Source organism: Pelophylax lessonae (genome assembly GCF_965119305.1).
Source record: "Pelophylax lessonae genome assembly, chromosome: 2".
Classification (NCBI taxonomy): Eukaryota; Metazoa; Chordata; class Amphibia; order Anura; family Ranidae; genus Pelophylax; species Pelophylax lessonae.
The window spans coordinates 546,039,877-546,055,109 of NC_138769.1; the positions used below are offsets into that span (position 1 = coordinate 546,039,877).

The 15,233-nt window shown below is 40.7% G+C and overlaps 1 protein-coding gene across 2 annotated transcripts in view; it reads right to left on the reverse strand.

The window, feature by feature from the left end:
* LOC309545912 (uncharacterized protein) overlaps positions 1-12,233 on the reverse strand; it is a 106,918-nt gene extending 94,685 nt beyond the window's left edge. Inside the window, exon 1 of one of the 2 annotated variants that reach the window (XM_082245334.1) lies at positions 12,158-12,233. The gene's annotated coding sequence lies outside the window, so the exon portion shown is untranslated. Of the gene's footprint in view, positions 1-11,671; positions 12,091-12,157 lie in introns of those variants that run through there. The other variant, XM_082245333.1, reaches the window with a different exon arrangement.
* Between the last annotated feature and the right edge of the window lie 3,000 nt (positions 12,234-15,233).

Sequence of the window (15,233 nt, forward strand, 5' to 3'; positions counted from 1 at the left end):
TTGATTGATTGCACAGTTTATTTGCAATACGGTATTAGGTGTATTCACATATTGCGAGTTGACACAAATATTCATTTGTTTTCATATTTACAGTGCCTTGAAAAAAATATTTATACTCCTTGCAATTTTCAACATTTTGTCATGTTACAACCAAAAACGTAAATGTATTTTATCGGGATTTCATGTGATAGACCAGTGATCGCGAACCTTGGCACCCCAGATGTTTTTGAACTACCTTTCCCATGATGCTTATGCACTCTGCAGTGTAGTTAAGTATCTTGGGAAATGTTGTTCCAAAACTTTTGGGGTGCCAGGGTATGCCATCACTGTGATATACCAACACAAAGTGGGCCTGTGGACAGATTCTCCCACCTGAGCTGTGGATCTCTGCAGCTCCTCCAGAGTTGCCATGGGCCTCTTGGCTGCTTCTCTGATTAATGCTCTCCTTGCCCTGCCTGTCAGTTTAGGTGGACGGCCATGTCTTGGTAGGTTTGCAGTTGTGCCATTCTCTTTCCATTTTCAGATCATGGATTGAACAGTGCTCCGTGAGATGTTCAAAGCTTGGGATATTTTTTTTTTAACCTAACCCTGCTTTAAACTTCTTCACAACTTTATCTCTGACCTGTCTGGTGGGTTTCTTTGCCTTCATGATGCGGTTTGTTTAGGAAGATTCTCTAACAAACCTCTGAGGGCTTCACAGAACAGCTGTATTTATATTGAGATTAAATTACACACAGATAGACTCTATTTACTAATTAAGTGACTTCTGAAGGCAATTGGTTCCACTAGATTTTAGTTAGGGGTATCAAAATAGAGGGGGTGAATACAAATGCACACCCCACTTTTCAGATATTTATTTGTAAAAAATTTTGAAAACCATTTATCATTTTCCTTCCACTTCACAATTATGTGCCAATAAAATAAATTTACGTTTTTGATCGTAACATGACAAAATGTGGAAAATTTCAAGGGGTATGAATACTTTTTCAAGGTCATGTATCTTATACATTTGTTTAATTGCACATTTAAATTTGTTGATCAGAGATTTGTCACTTTATTAGCATGCCACTGTGTCCACACCAAAAAAAGCAGCGCCACATCCACTTCACAATCTTATATTTTTTGCTCTGAATCTACTACGGTAGTAGTCTCAGTAGAGGCAGCAGCTTAAGGTATATATATTTTTTTTTTTTTACATTCGGTCCATAGCGCAGAACATCCTTTCCTTGTTTAATGAAAAATTCTCTATCATTCTAATAGACAAGCGAAAATCATCGGATAGGATTTGGTACCTGTCAATTTAATACTGGCAGTTTCCCATGGGCAGAGAACCCTTCCTTTCTATTCTTTAGTCTCTCTTTTCTTTCCCTTAGTAATTAAGTTGTTAACTTGGATGTTCATTTCCATATACAGGTACATGAAATGTGGGTTTAGCAAATACATTTACTGGGACATCCCCACTGTGTTGCTATGCTTGGATCTGTGTGCTTATATTCAAAGCATGATTTTAAAAAAAGGTACAGTAATTACACTTTGGCTTAAAAAAAGAAAAGAAACAGCACCATTACATATTTAACTGCTACATGAGCTATTTTGTAATTTAAGGTTATTAAAATGATCTCTCTATCTCAGTCTGGAGTGATTTTATGGATGGTTTTCTATAACTGAATTGTTATTGTTAATTACTTGTAGACCTGGCAACAATGGGACCTTCTATATTATGTACAGAATTCCCTTTTGAAAAATTTTCTTTTGCCATCTCTAACTCAAAACTTCCTTAGAAATTTCTTGTTCATTTAATATGGAGAGATTTGTTTTTTTTCCGAATTTCCTCAACAAAAATGGAGTTCCACTTTAAATGTCAATCTCCTACTGTTCCCCATTAATATTCTTGCTGAGTATTTCCTTTTCCCTGGTGATAAAAATGCTGGGAAAGTGATTGATGGAGTCTGTGTGTCACTCAGATTTTTGTCAGATAGTGCTTAAAGGATTACTGCAGATTCATCAAAAAGGACAGAGCTCCAATGGTTCAAGAATGGATTGCAAATAGGTAAATGTGACCCTGACGAACTGTTGGGTAGAAACCCATCTTCAAGCTGCCCTGGTAAAATGTGTCCTCTACCTTGGCTCTGACTTCCAGGCCTGAATGGGGATAAAGACATTTTGCATGGTCTTGTTGGAATTGCCAATGTTTACTATATATTATTGCATGGACCCTGCTTCTCTTCCTTCTTCTCCCGTTGTAGCTAACCACCACTTCTATACAAACGAATAACCATAAACGTAAGCCATTTGTGGTCATCCTTATTATGGAAGTATCTTGTGAGACAAGATACAATATAGAAAGGAATCTGAAAGTTTCCTTATACTGGTCCTTACATGCTAGAGTAGTGCAGTTCCATTTTGCATCTCTTTCGGAATAATCTATGTTTTTCAACCTGAAGAGCAATCAAATACTGGGTATGTGTGAAAGCCATGGTGAAACATTGATGCTCTAAGTACACTTATATTGCACAATTATACCAGGGTGTGCTGGCTAGGCTGCAGGGTAATGTGTAGTTTGCGTAAGAAAGGGTCATAGGTTTTTGACTATCTTAACCACTATTTCGGACACTTTTTGTTTACAAGTTAAAATCAGTATTTTTTCCTAGAAAACTACTTAGAACCCCCAAACATTATATATATTTTTTTAGCAAAGACTCTGGAGAATAAAATGTCGGTCATTGCAATATTTTTTGTCACGCGGTATTTGCGCAGCAGTCTTTAAAACGCATCAAATCACATTTCACTGCATTTAAAAAATACTTAACAGTAAAGTTAGCCCATTTTTTTGTATATTGTGAAAGATGATGTCACGCCGAGTAAATAGATACCCAACATGTTACGGTTTAAAATTGCGCACACCCGTGGAATGGCGACAAACTACGGTCAATAGAAATCTCAATAGGCGACGCTTTGAAATTTTTTAACGGTTACCAGCTTAGAGTTAGAGTGTAGCTCTTTTTTTTTTTAATCATTGCCTACGCTATGGCGATCACGGCGATACCTCACATGTGTGGTTTGAACAGTGATTTAATTTGCGGCTCGACTTCCGTATACGTTTTCTTTCGTGCGTTTTTGAAAACCATCCATAATATCACTCCTGTGTGAGATGGAGAGACCATTTTAATAATTTTAATATATGATAAAATATATAATAAAATATATAATAATAATAATAATGATAATACGGTAATTAAAAAAATATACACACACGCTGATATTAATCAATGAACTCAAATCCCCCATTCTCTCCTTGGTGTGTTCTTTGGCATGGTCTCCATGTTAGATTAGGTGAAGAAATAAAATCCTTCAAGTCTACCACTAGTTGATTTACTCATCCAAGCATTAGAAAGAATAGGTACACCAGTTCATTTTATATTAGTGACACAGAGCAAGAGTCACAGAGCAGAATACATTTATATATAGACACATCGTGACATATCTTCAAGACTGAAAATACTGGTCCCCAGTGGGACATTACTTTTTTGAACTAAGTGACACTATTAAATCCATAAATCAGATGCCTGAGAAGACAGTTTAAAAGCTCTTAAGAAAGGAGATCTTTCAGCGAAATGCGGTAGAATTACCTGACTCTGCAACCTTTGACATTAAAAAGACCTTCTGACTCTTATGATTTTATTAGTGATCATATAAGCCTACCACACATTTCTTTTGTTTCAAGGGCCTCTACACATTAGCTCTGCCAAAAGCCTGATATGGATTCCTGGCAGTGCCATTTTGTATGCTCTGAAGCTCCAACAATACAAGTTGAAATGGACCATTACCAGATTACAGTTTATGTTGGTCCTCAGAACCCACAGGGTGTCTTATTGTACACACAACACCAGATTGTTAGTTAATTGCAGAGTGTATATACAGTATATATTTTTTGCTACAGTATATCTCATACATGATTACACAACAGTCACTAAATTGTGCTAGATTTTGTTTACGTTCATGTCATTTGGGTGCTTTAACCACTTGCACTTTTACCGGCTTCCAGCCCAATCAATTTTTTTTTCAGTGCTGTCACACTTTGAATAACAATTGTGCAGTCATGCAACACTGTATCCAAACAACATTTTTATCATTTTTTTCACATAAATATAGTTTTCTTTTGGTGGTATTTATTCACCACTGTTTTTTTTTTTGCTAAATAAACAAAAAAAGACTGAAAATTTTGAAAAAAACAAAAAACAAAAAAACAACAACTTTTACATAGTTTGTTATACAATTTTACAATTGAGTAATTTGTTTCCTTCACTGATGTGCGCTGATGAAGCTGCACTTATGTGCCCTGATGAGGCGGCACTAATGAGGCAGCACTGATGGGCTGCACTGTTGGGCACTGATGAGGCAGCATTGATGGGCTGCACTGATGGGTTTCACTGATGGGCACTGATGAGGAGGTACTAGTGGGCACTGATGAAGCTGCACTGGCGGCGCTGATGGGCAGCACTGATAGGTGGCACTGGTGGGCACTTATTGGCAGAACTAGTGGTCACTTATTGGCAGCACTTGTGGGCAATGTTGGGACTGCACTGATAATCAGGACATGGATAATTAGTGCCCTGATTATCAGTGTACATGTCCCTTTTAGAGAAGCCGCTTAATTAGTGCCCTGATTATCAGTGTACATGTCCCTTTTAGAGAAGCCGCTTAATTAGTGCCCTGATTATCAGTGTACACGTCCCTTTTAGAGAAGCCACTTAATTAGTGCCCTGATTATCAGTGTACATGTCCCTTTTAGAGAAGCCGCTTAATTAGTGCCCTGATTATCAGTGTACACGTCCCTTTTAGAGAAGCCACTTATCGGCACTCTTCTCCTCTCCTCATGCTGTCAGCATGAGGAAAGGAGTGCCGATTATCGGCTTCTGTTTACATCCATGGTCAGCTGTGATTGGACACAGCTGATCGTGTGGTAAAGAGCAGCTGATTGGCTCTTTATCTCAATCTGTGATCAGCAATGTCTGTTAGCAGCGGGTGCGCATATGATGGCGTCCCAGAACTAGCCAGCCCTGCTGTAGTCGTCATTCGCAAAACAAGTTTTAAGGTGCAAAGCACCAGTTCCCTGCGCTCAGAGGGGTGTAGCTTCTAGTCCACCTCATTAAGGTCTTTCCACTGTTTCTGGAGCTGTGGATGCGACAACCCAGGAAAAAATGCTGCGGCCTTGCTGCCCTTTACACGACCAGGGAAGTCTGGAAATACTGTAAACAACAAACAAACACAGGGGCGCACAGGCCTAGTGCATTATCCTTTGCTTGGTTTATTAAAAATAAGAAGATTAAAAATACTCACAAACGAGTTTCTTGGTTAAAAGCATATGATGTAAGGAACGCAGTCCTCAGTAGTATGATCCGAGGGTAAGTTATCCCTTGAGTTAGTAGTGGCTAACGCTAACTCTGAGGAAGAGGCTAACCCTCGAAACGCGTTAGCCACTACTAACTCAAGGGATAACTTACCCTCGGATCATACTACTGAGGACTGCGTTCCTTACATGATATGCTTTTAACCAAGAAACTAGTTTGTGAGTATTTTTAATCTTCTTATTTTTAATAAACCAAGCAAAGGATAATGCACTAGGCCTGTGCGCCCCTGTGTTTGTTTGTTGTTTACTGTAGTCGTCATTCGACTATAGCGTGGTTGGCAAGTGGTTAAATCATGTTATCCATTTAACCTATTATCAGGATTGTTTAAACTTTATTACTCTATTTGTAAAAGTGGAAAGGGGGATCCTGGCTAATGACGTTCTGCATAATATAGTCATGACCATATTTGGTCAATTACGTCAACCATCATTCATCACCCAATTTGTTGACATTCAGCAGCCAGTCAGGTTGTCATCATTTGCAGTGACCGACGATTGTTGGCGTTGGTTGTCATATTGTGTCATCATTCATCGTAATAATTGATGGATCTACACCAGTGGTCCTCAACTCCAGTCCTCAGGGCCCACTAACAGGCCAGATCTTAAGTATTACCTTGGGGAGATGCAGACTAGAGTACTGCAATCACTGAGCAGCAAATGATATCACCTGGGATGTATTTCAGTTATCTTGCAAACCTGGCCTGTTAGTGGGCCTTGTAGGCCAGGGTTGAGGACCACTGATCTACACCACTGGATGACTTGATTGATGCAAGATTTGCACCATGGGACTTTTTTTTAGTTTAATATCAATGTGTTTATTTAACATCATATTTTTTTTTTTTTTTTGATGAATGCGTAAGAAGGGCTACTTGTGTACCCCTTACTCATTCACATAAAGTAGAGGCATCCTTATTGTGAAGGTGGCTTCCAGATTTCATGAAAATCACCTGCAGACCCCCTGCACCTGCTGCAAAAAAAGCCGGAATAACAGACATGGCTTAGGATTTCACTGATAGCACATAAACTCACTAACGCAGAAAATCATAAAGCAGATCCAACAAACTGGACGCCCAATGATGTCACAGCAGATATTGATTTTTACTGGCCGAAACGAAAAACACATTAAAATGCAATGAAATCATGCATCATGTGCCTTAAAACACATTACAAACGCAGGAAAATACAGACTCAAAGATGTGAACCTAGACTAATCTGGAGCACATGCAGTGTTTCTTGGGAGGGAATAGGGGGGGACTGCATTCACAGGAGCCAAGGCAATTTACTGAGAGCATCAATGATCAATGAAGTTAAAGACACTAAAAATAAACTTGGCATGCGTTCTCATTTAGGTCATATTTGTTCATGCTCTTATTCATACATTATTTGCTTCTTTTGTATTCTGTTTAATCCAAGAGGATTTGCAAGCAGCATTGCTAGCTGTGATTAACCCTTGATCTGGCGACAGGAATATTGTTTTCACTCAGCAGGACGAGGTTTAACCAGGCCTTGTACAAAGGAAAGCTAGATGCTTTTTATGTATTGAGCTCTATCTATATTAGCTGAAAATTCCAGCATGGCTTAACAGCTCAGGTTGTTTTCTTCTGGATAGATGTGAACATGGATTGCAGCATTATTTTATTCATAGTTACAGCTGAGGTTCATTCTAGCTTAATCTGATGCCACATGTCCCAAGAGCAGGCATGGAAGGCTGGTATTTTTTGGCCATTTGCCTTTAAAGGCTAACTCCACCTTTGCAACATGTTACACATGTATTTAACAGAGAAAATAAAAACACATCCATGAAGACTTATAGGATGTATGACATCATTTTGACCTTGGCCAAAAACCAGGAAACAACTGAAGAAAATGTTAAAAAAAAAAAAAATTAACCGCTTTAGCCCCAGCCGCCGCAGATGTACATGTACGGCGTTCGCCTGGGAGGAGCTAGGGGGCAACTGCGCACCGCCGGAGGCACGCTCCCGCCCCCGCTCATCAGCAGGGAGGCTAGAGTGTGTGAAAGGCAGCTCCGATGGCCGCCGGCCACTCGCCATCTCCCGCCGCTGACAGAGAAGGACGGACGGCTGATGTAAACACAGCCGTCCGTACTTCTCCCTGAAGTTATCACAGATGTCATGTGATCCTGCTATATAGGATCACAGGTCTCTGTGATGACTTCACAAGCCTCGCCTCCCCCACAGTTAGAATCACGCCCCTAGTGTCACATTTAACCCCTTGATCACCCACAGGTTTAACCCCTTCCCTGCCAGTGTCATTATTACAGTAATAGTGCATATTTTTAGCACTGATTACTGTAGTAATGTCACTGCTATCCCCAAAAATGTCAGTTGGGGGTTCGATCTGTCCGTCGCAATGTCGCAGTCCCACAAAAACAAAAAAAAAAAAAAAAAAATCGCAGATTGCCGCCACTACTAGTAAAAAAAAAAAAAGACATAAATCTTTTCCGTAGTTAGTAAACGCAATAACTTTTGCGCAAAGCAATCAAAATACGCTTATTGCGATTTTTTTTACCAAAAATATGTAGCAGAAATCAAATTGGCCTAAAATTTTACAAAATTTAGATTTTTACATTTTTTTTGAGAATTTCATATAAAAGAATGTGAAACATATTGGTTTTTTTTTTTTTTTTTTCAAAATTGTCGCTCTTTTTTTGTTTATAGCGCAAAAAATTTAAATTGCACAGGTGATCAAATACCACCAAAAGAAAGCTCTATTTGTGGGAAAAAAGGACATCAATTTCATTTGGGTACAGTGTCGCTCAACCGCGCAATTGTCCGTTAAAGTCACACAGTGCCGAATCGCAAAATAGGGCCTGGTCATTGAGCAGCCAAATCCTCCAGTCTGAAAGTGGTTAAAAAAAGAAAATATAATATACCTATCTATCTATTACCTAATGCTATCAGCATACAGATTAAAACTACGTATTGTTAATTGAGAAAGTTTAGTTCTTCTTTAAGCTTTGTAGATTATCTCACAAAAACTAAAAAATTGATTTTTGTAAAATCCTTTTCTCTTAAGCTCATTGACAGACGCAGTCCTCTTGATTAATAACACATTGGGTTATACTGCCCTCTACAGGAGTAGGACACTAGACGGAAGGAAAACGTTCTGGCCACACCTTAGGGGCAGTCCCAGAGGGTATATCCTCTCACTTCCTGCTACAGGATGTCAGTTATGTCACAAAGCAGTGTCAGAGAATTTAACCCAACCCAACTCCTCTGATACGTGTATTCTTTCTCTGCATAAAGAGTAACTCCACTTTTGTGAAAAAAACTTCCGGGAGATGGCTCCGGGGCACCGTCCCTCGGAAGTTTGGGCCCCTCCTCCTTCCCCCGCCGCCGAGCCAATCTAAATAAGCGCAGCGCGTTTCGCGCATTAGAGACCCGCCCATGAAGCCGGCGGCGGCAGCACCCGACAGCTGATGGAAACATCGGCTGCGGTGCTGACATCGCTGGACTGCAGGACAGGTAAGTGTCCTAATATTAAAAGTCAGCAGCTACAGTCTGTGTAGCTGCTGACTTTTAATTTTTGGAGGGGGAGGTTGGAACAACGCTTTAAGTTTTATGTTACAAATATGGCTTGTGTGGCAACTGTATATGCTTTATTATTATTTTTTCATTATTACTATTATTTTTTTCATTTTATATATTTTTTTCACAAAAGTGGAGTTACTCTTTATGCAGAGAAAGAATACACGTATCAGAGGTATAATAACAGTGAAATACTACAAAGATTAAATTTACAGCAAACTATCAGATGCTGACTTTCACCAATAGTAAATGTAGTATTCTTTTATTGCATTTCTCTTTGTGTCTAACAGATAAACACTGATCAGTCATAACATTCTGAACACTGACAGATAAAATGATTAACATTGATTTTCTCATTATGATGGGCATGTGAACATGTTGTCCCTGAAGTTGATGCATTGAAAGCAGGAAAATTGGGCAAGCATAAGAATTTGAGCAAATTTGACAAGGGCCAAATAATTGAAATGGCTATACGATGACCGGGTCAGGGCAACTTCAAAACTGCAGCTCTTGTAGGATGTTCCTGGTCTTTAGGTCCTTTAGGCATTAGGTCCTACCAAAATGAGGCCAAGGATAGAAAACTGGTGAACTGTCGACAGAGTCATGGGCTGCCAAGGCTCACTGATGCACGCAGGATCAAAAGTTGGAGCTACTGTAGTTTAAATTGCTGAAAGCATTAATGTTGGTTCTGATAGAAATATGTCATAACACACAGTGCATTGCAATTTGTTGTGTATGGGGCTGCTTAGCTGTAGATTGATCAGGGTGCTCATGCTGACCTGTGTCAGCAGCCAAAAGCATCTACAATAGGCATGTGAGCATCAGAAATGGACCACGAAGCAATGAAAGAAGGTGGCCTGGTTTGATGAATCATGATTTCTTTTACATCATGTTAATGACCAGGTGCATGTGTATTGTTTACCTGTGGAACAGGTGGCATCAGGATGCACTATGGGAAGAAGGCAAAATGTCAGAGGCAGATACCTCAGCATACCTTCGATGGTCTAGTGGCATCCATGCCTTGATGGATCAGGGCTGATTTAATGGCAAAAAGGGTGAGCTACTCAATACTAAGCAGGTGGTCATGGTCTTTAAGATAGGCCCAGCCCAGTGGTGTGAGTGAGTCACCAATGCTGCCCAGACCTGCTCTGTGTATAGTGTACATATGATCAAAATATAAATCGTGGTGGCATTGATATGTAGATTGTTAGAGCTTTCATAGGTTTGTCAAACTCCTTGAGCTCTGGTCCACCATCACCTTTGCTGAATGCTGTTGACATTGGGGATGTACAACACGCCCTTCCTGCCACAGTCACTGAGCCTGCCATCAGCCTGGACTGCAAAGGTGAGCAGATGGAAGAGGGGGTCCAGAGGTAAGCAGAGAAGGGATTATAGTTCGGAGGGCAAACATGATCAAAGAAGGGGTGTGCTGGGGTGCAAAGATGAGCAGTAGAGTTGCCACCTCAAACTAGAAACACATGAATTACCCATTTTCTGAGGCCAATGTTTTGCAGATAAGGCATCAAGTGAAATTATTTACCACCTTAATCAGCCACAGAACTTGTGTAAATAATATGTGTTTGGTTTTTAAAGGGATTGGGGGGGCAACCCTAATGAGCAGGGGCATGTGGATTTAAGCAGAGATGAGGAGGTTTGGGGGGCAGGGGGATTTAGAATGCATAGGTGTACTGAAAGGAGGTGGAAAAAGATGCAGAGAGGCAGGGAATGGTCTATCAATGTAAATGCCCCTGTTACATGGTTGGTAAGTGTAAAGCCCCGTACACACGAACAGATTATCGAACGATCTGTCGTATGTTTTTTGTGGCATGCTAGTCTGATGTGGAAAGTGAAGAGGTTATTTTCATACGAATTTTCCCGTATGACAGAATTCTACTTCAGAAGTGATGTCATGTGTTGGATTTTTTTGCATGTGTTCTTTCATCTCTGAGCATGCCTAGTCTTGCTCTTAAGATTTTTTTCCGTCAAAATCTGTACTAATGAGACGAAAATCGGACGTTGTGTTGACGGATGATAAAAATTTTATTGCCTGCACATCAGGATTTTTTCGGCCGAAAAGTCGGAGTCGGCTGTCGAAAGCACCATACTAACAATCCGAAAATCGGCAGATCGGTCGTCGGACGAAATTTCTCTTCAGATGTTCTTATCGGGTGTATGGGCCTTTAGGCTACATTCACATCATGCAGATGTGATAGAGCATGCACATTCCCATTCCCATGCATCGCATGTAGGGCAGACCCTCCCACTCTTACCACAATGTGGCTCCACCCACAGTCCACCATGGCACGCTATGCGCGCCACATTAATACCCTACTAAGATTTCTCTCACTCCCCCTCTCTATTTAATTCAATTTGTTTTAATAAAAATTGTTCGCATATTCATTTTATTTATTTCCATGAAAAGGCCCACCAAAAATCCCAGCACCAGACCCATTATGCTCCTAATCCGACCCTGCAGGTGGTCATAATGTTATGGATAATTGCATATTTAAAAAACAGCATAATAGTCTGGAAACAAAGCAGCATAAAATGAGCCAGAAAACAATAAAACAGTAAACATAGACTGAAAAAAAAGTTTCAACATTCACAGTACAAACAAGATAAAATGCAACAGTTATAAAAGTTTTTAATATAACTAAAAGGGGGCAAAACACAAACTTTAATAACATATAAGCCGTAAAAAATAACTTCTTACCTTTTCTGTAAATTGTTTTGAGATTGCCGGAAAGGCTGTATGATGTTTGGCAAGTTTTATGCTTGCTGCTAGTTTAATGACAAAGTACGCACAAAGTCAAAGTGGATGCATCCACAATCGATGCCGGTGATTAAAGAGGAACAGCAGGGGACTAGAGGTGATCAAAGTCTGAAGTTTAATCAAGGCGCTCAACAACTTTTTCTTAACTAAAGTTCTCCTTTAAATGTGTCTGAAATCAGTGCTCACAAAAGAAAGCTGGAAAAGGCTGTGAGCAGCACTGCTGGTAAACAAATAAGCTGCTTCCACATTACTGATTCTATCATTAAGCTACAAGTGGTCTGATTTAATGTGTGCTTCTGCTGGAAGGAGAACAGTAAATCACTGCACCTGACCCAGTTCTCTGCAGGCCTGAAGTGTTCTGGAACCCCCCCTCCCTCTCCGCCTGTGGAAGTTGTTGCCTCGTCTATTGTCTCTGTGTGTTCTCACCTCCTGTCTTGTGTTGTATGTTCTGTCTCTAAGGCAACAGTCACTCATGTTAGATTGCAGTGTCTTTGTGTAGCCGAGCTGTCTGTCTTTTGAGAAGCTTGGCAAATGCTTTTACTTTTTTTTTCTATCCCACATCTTGGATTCGCAATGCTATTTAGTGAAACAGATTTTTTTGTAATTCTTTTCTAAAGTTTTAAAGTCATTACCTCCTTACCTGTCCTTCCTTTTGAAGCTACAAACCCGATTCCAAAAAAGTTGGGACACTGTACAAATTGTGAGTAAAAAAGGAATGGACTAATTTACAAATCTCATACATTTATATTTTATTCACAATATAATATAGATAACATATCAAATGTTGAAAGTGAGACATTTTGAAATGTCATGCCAAATATTGGTTCATTTTGGATTTCATGAGAGCTACACATTCCAAAAAAGTTGGGACAGGTAGCAATAAGAGGCCGGAAAAGTTAAATGTACATATAAGGAATAGCTGGAGGACCAATTTGCAAATTATTAGGTCAATTGGCAACATGATTGGGTATAAAAAGAGCCTCTCAGTGTGGCAGTGTCTCTCAGAAGTCAAGATGGGCAGAGGATCACCAATTCTCCCAATGCTGCGGCGAAAAATAGTGGAGCAATATCAGAAAGGAGTTTCTCCGAGAAAAATTGCAAAGAGTTTGAAGTTATCATCATCTACAGTGCATAATATCATCCAAAGATTCAGAGAATCTGGAACAATCTCTGTGCGTAGGGGGCAAGGCCGGAAAACCATACTGGATGCCCTTGATCTTCGGGGCCCTTAGTAGGCACTGCATCACATACAGGAATGCTACTGTAATGGAAATCACAACATGGGCTCAGGAATACTTCCAGAAAACATTGTCGGTGAACACAATCCACCGTGCCATTTGCTGTTGCCAGCTAAAACTCGATAGGCCAAAAAAGATGCCATATCTAAACATGATCCTGAAGCACAGGCGTTTTCTCTGGGCCAAGGCTCATTTTAAATGGACTGTGGCAAAGTGGAAAACTGTTCTGTGGTCAGACGAATCAAAATTTAAAGTTCTTTTTGGAAAACTGGGACGCCATGTCATCCAGACTAAAGAGGACAAGGACAACCCAAGTGGTTCTCAGCACTCAGTTCAGAAGCCTGCATCTCTGATGGTATGGGGTTGCATGAGTGCGTGTGGCATGGACAGCTTACACATCTGGAAAGGCATAATCAATGCTGAAAGGGATATCCAAGTTCTAAAACAACATATGTTCCCATCCAGACATCGTCTCTTTCAGGGAAGACCTTGCATTTTCCAACATGACAATGCCAGACCACATACATACTGTATCAATAACAGCATCATGGCTGCGTAGAAGAAGGATCCGGGTACTGAAATGGCCAGCCTGCAGTCCAGATCTTTCACCCATAAAAAACATTTGGTGCATCATAAAGAGGAAGATGCGACAAAGAAGACCTAAGACAGTTGAGCAACTAGAAACCTGTATTAGACAAGATTGGGACAACATTCCTATTCCTAAACTTGAGCAACTTGTCTCCTCAGTCCCCAGACGTTTGCAGACTGTTATAAAAAAAAGAGGGGATGCCACACAGTGGTAAACATGGCCTTGTCCCAACTTTTTTGAGATGTGTTGATGCCATGAAATTTAAAATCAACTTATTTTTCCCTTAAAATGATACATTTTCTCAGTTTAAACGTTTGATATGTAATCTATGTTGTATTCTGAATAAAATATTGAAATTTGAAACTTCCACATCATTGTATTCCGTTTTTATTCACAATTTTTACAGTGTCCCAACTTTTTTGAAATCAGGTTTGTACATCCCTCTGTCCCTCTTTCCTTCTTAGTTGTCCTTCATTTGGGACAGATGTGAAGGTCTCCAATAAAAGGCAATACAACCAAAGTTCATGGTTGTGATGTGAATCATAGGAGTGAAGTTCGTTTTGCACTCCCATGACCCATTTTCAGCCGACAGGGGGCTGAAGCCCTCTGTTGGCTGATGTCACAAAGGTTGGGGAAAGATCATGACCATATGATCGGGATCCAGTGTTGCCAACTGTCAGCATTTTTACTGGCAGCCAGTAAAAAATGGGAATTTTTCTCCTGCCAGTAAATGCCAGTGACAGGAAAAGGTTGCCAGTAAAAAATATGGCTGTGATGCTTGGCTGCGCAGATCCAGTCCAGAGCCGGACAAGATCATTCGAGTGCCTGCAACAGTGTGTATGGACTGCGCTGGCGCCAAGAGGGTCTGGTGAAGGTGGTGCCTGAGCGTATCGTGTGATGTCATGGTTCAGGGGAGGCGAGCGTTGCTTGCCAATTCTAATTTCTTGCCCTCCTGAGTAATTGCTATATACAGTGCCTTGCGAAATTATTCGGCCCCCTTGAACTTTTCAACCTGTTGCCACATTTCAGGCTTCAAACATAAAGATATAAACCTGTAATTTTTTGTGAAGAATCAACAACAAGTGGGATACAATCATGAAGTGGAACGAAATTTATTGGATATTTAAAACTTTTTTAACAAATAAAAAACTGAAAAATTGGGCGTGATAAAAATTATTCAGCCCCCTTAAAGCGGAGTTCCACCTAAAAGTGGAACTTCCGCTTTAGGTGGTCCTAACCCCCTGACATGCCACATTTGGCATGTCATTTTTTTGGGGGGGGAGCGGGTACCTAGTTTTGACAGGTACCCGCTCCTACTTCCGCTCGGAGCGCCGCGGCGCCCTGAGCGGAAGTTCTCCTCTCCCCCTCCCTCCCTGCAATCTTCTGGGACATGTTAGAGGTCCCAGAAGATTGCCGGCCAATCACGGCGCGCAGCGCGACTCGCGCATGTGCAGTGGGTACCCGGCTGTGAAGCCGCAAACTGTCACAGCCGGGTGCCCACAGCAGTGATGCCGGCGCCGAGGGAGAGGATCGAGGCTTCGGGCGGCCGCATCGCTGGACCGTTGGACAGGTGAGTGAAATGGCTGGAACTCCGCTTTCAGTTAATACTTTGTAGCGCCACCTTTTGCTGCGATTACAGCTGTAAGTCGCTTGGGGTATGTCTCTATCAGTTTTG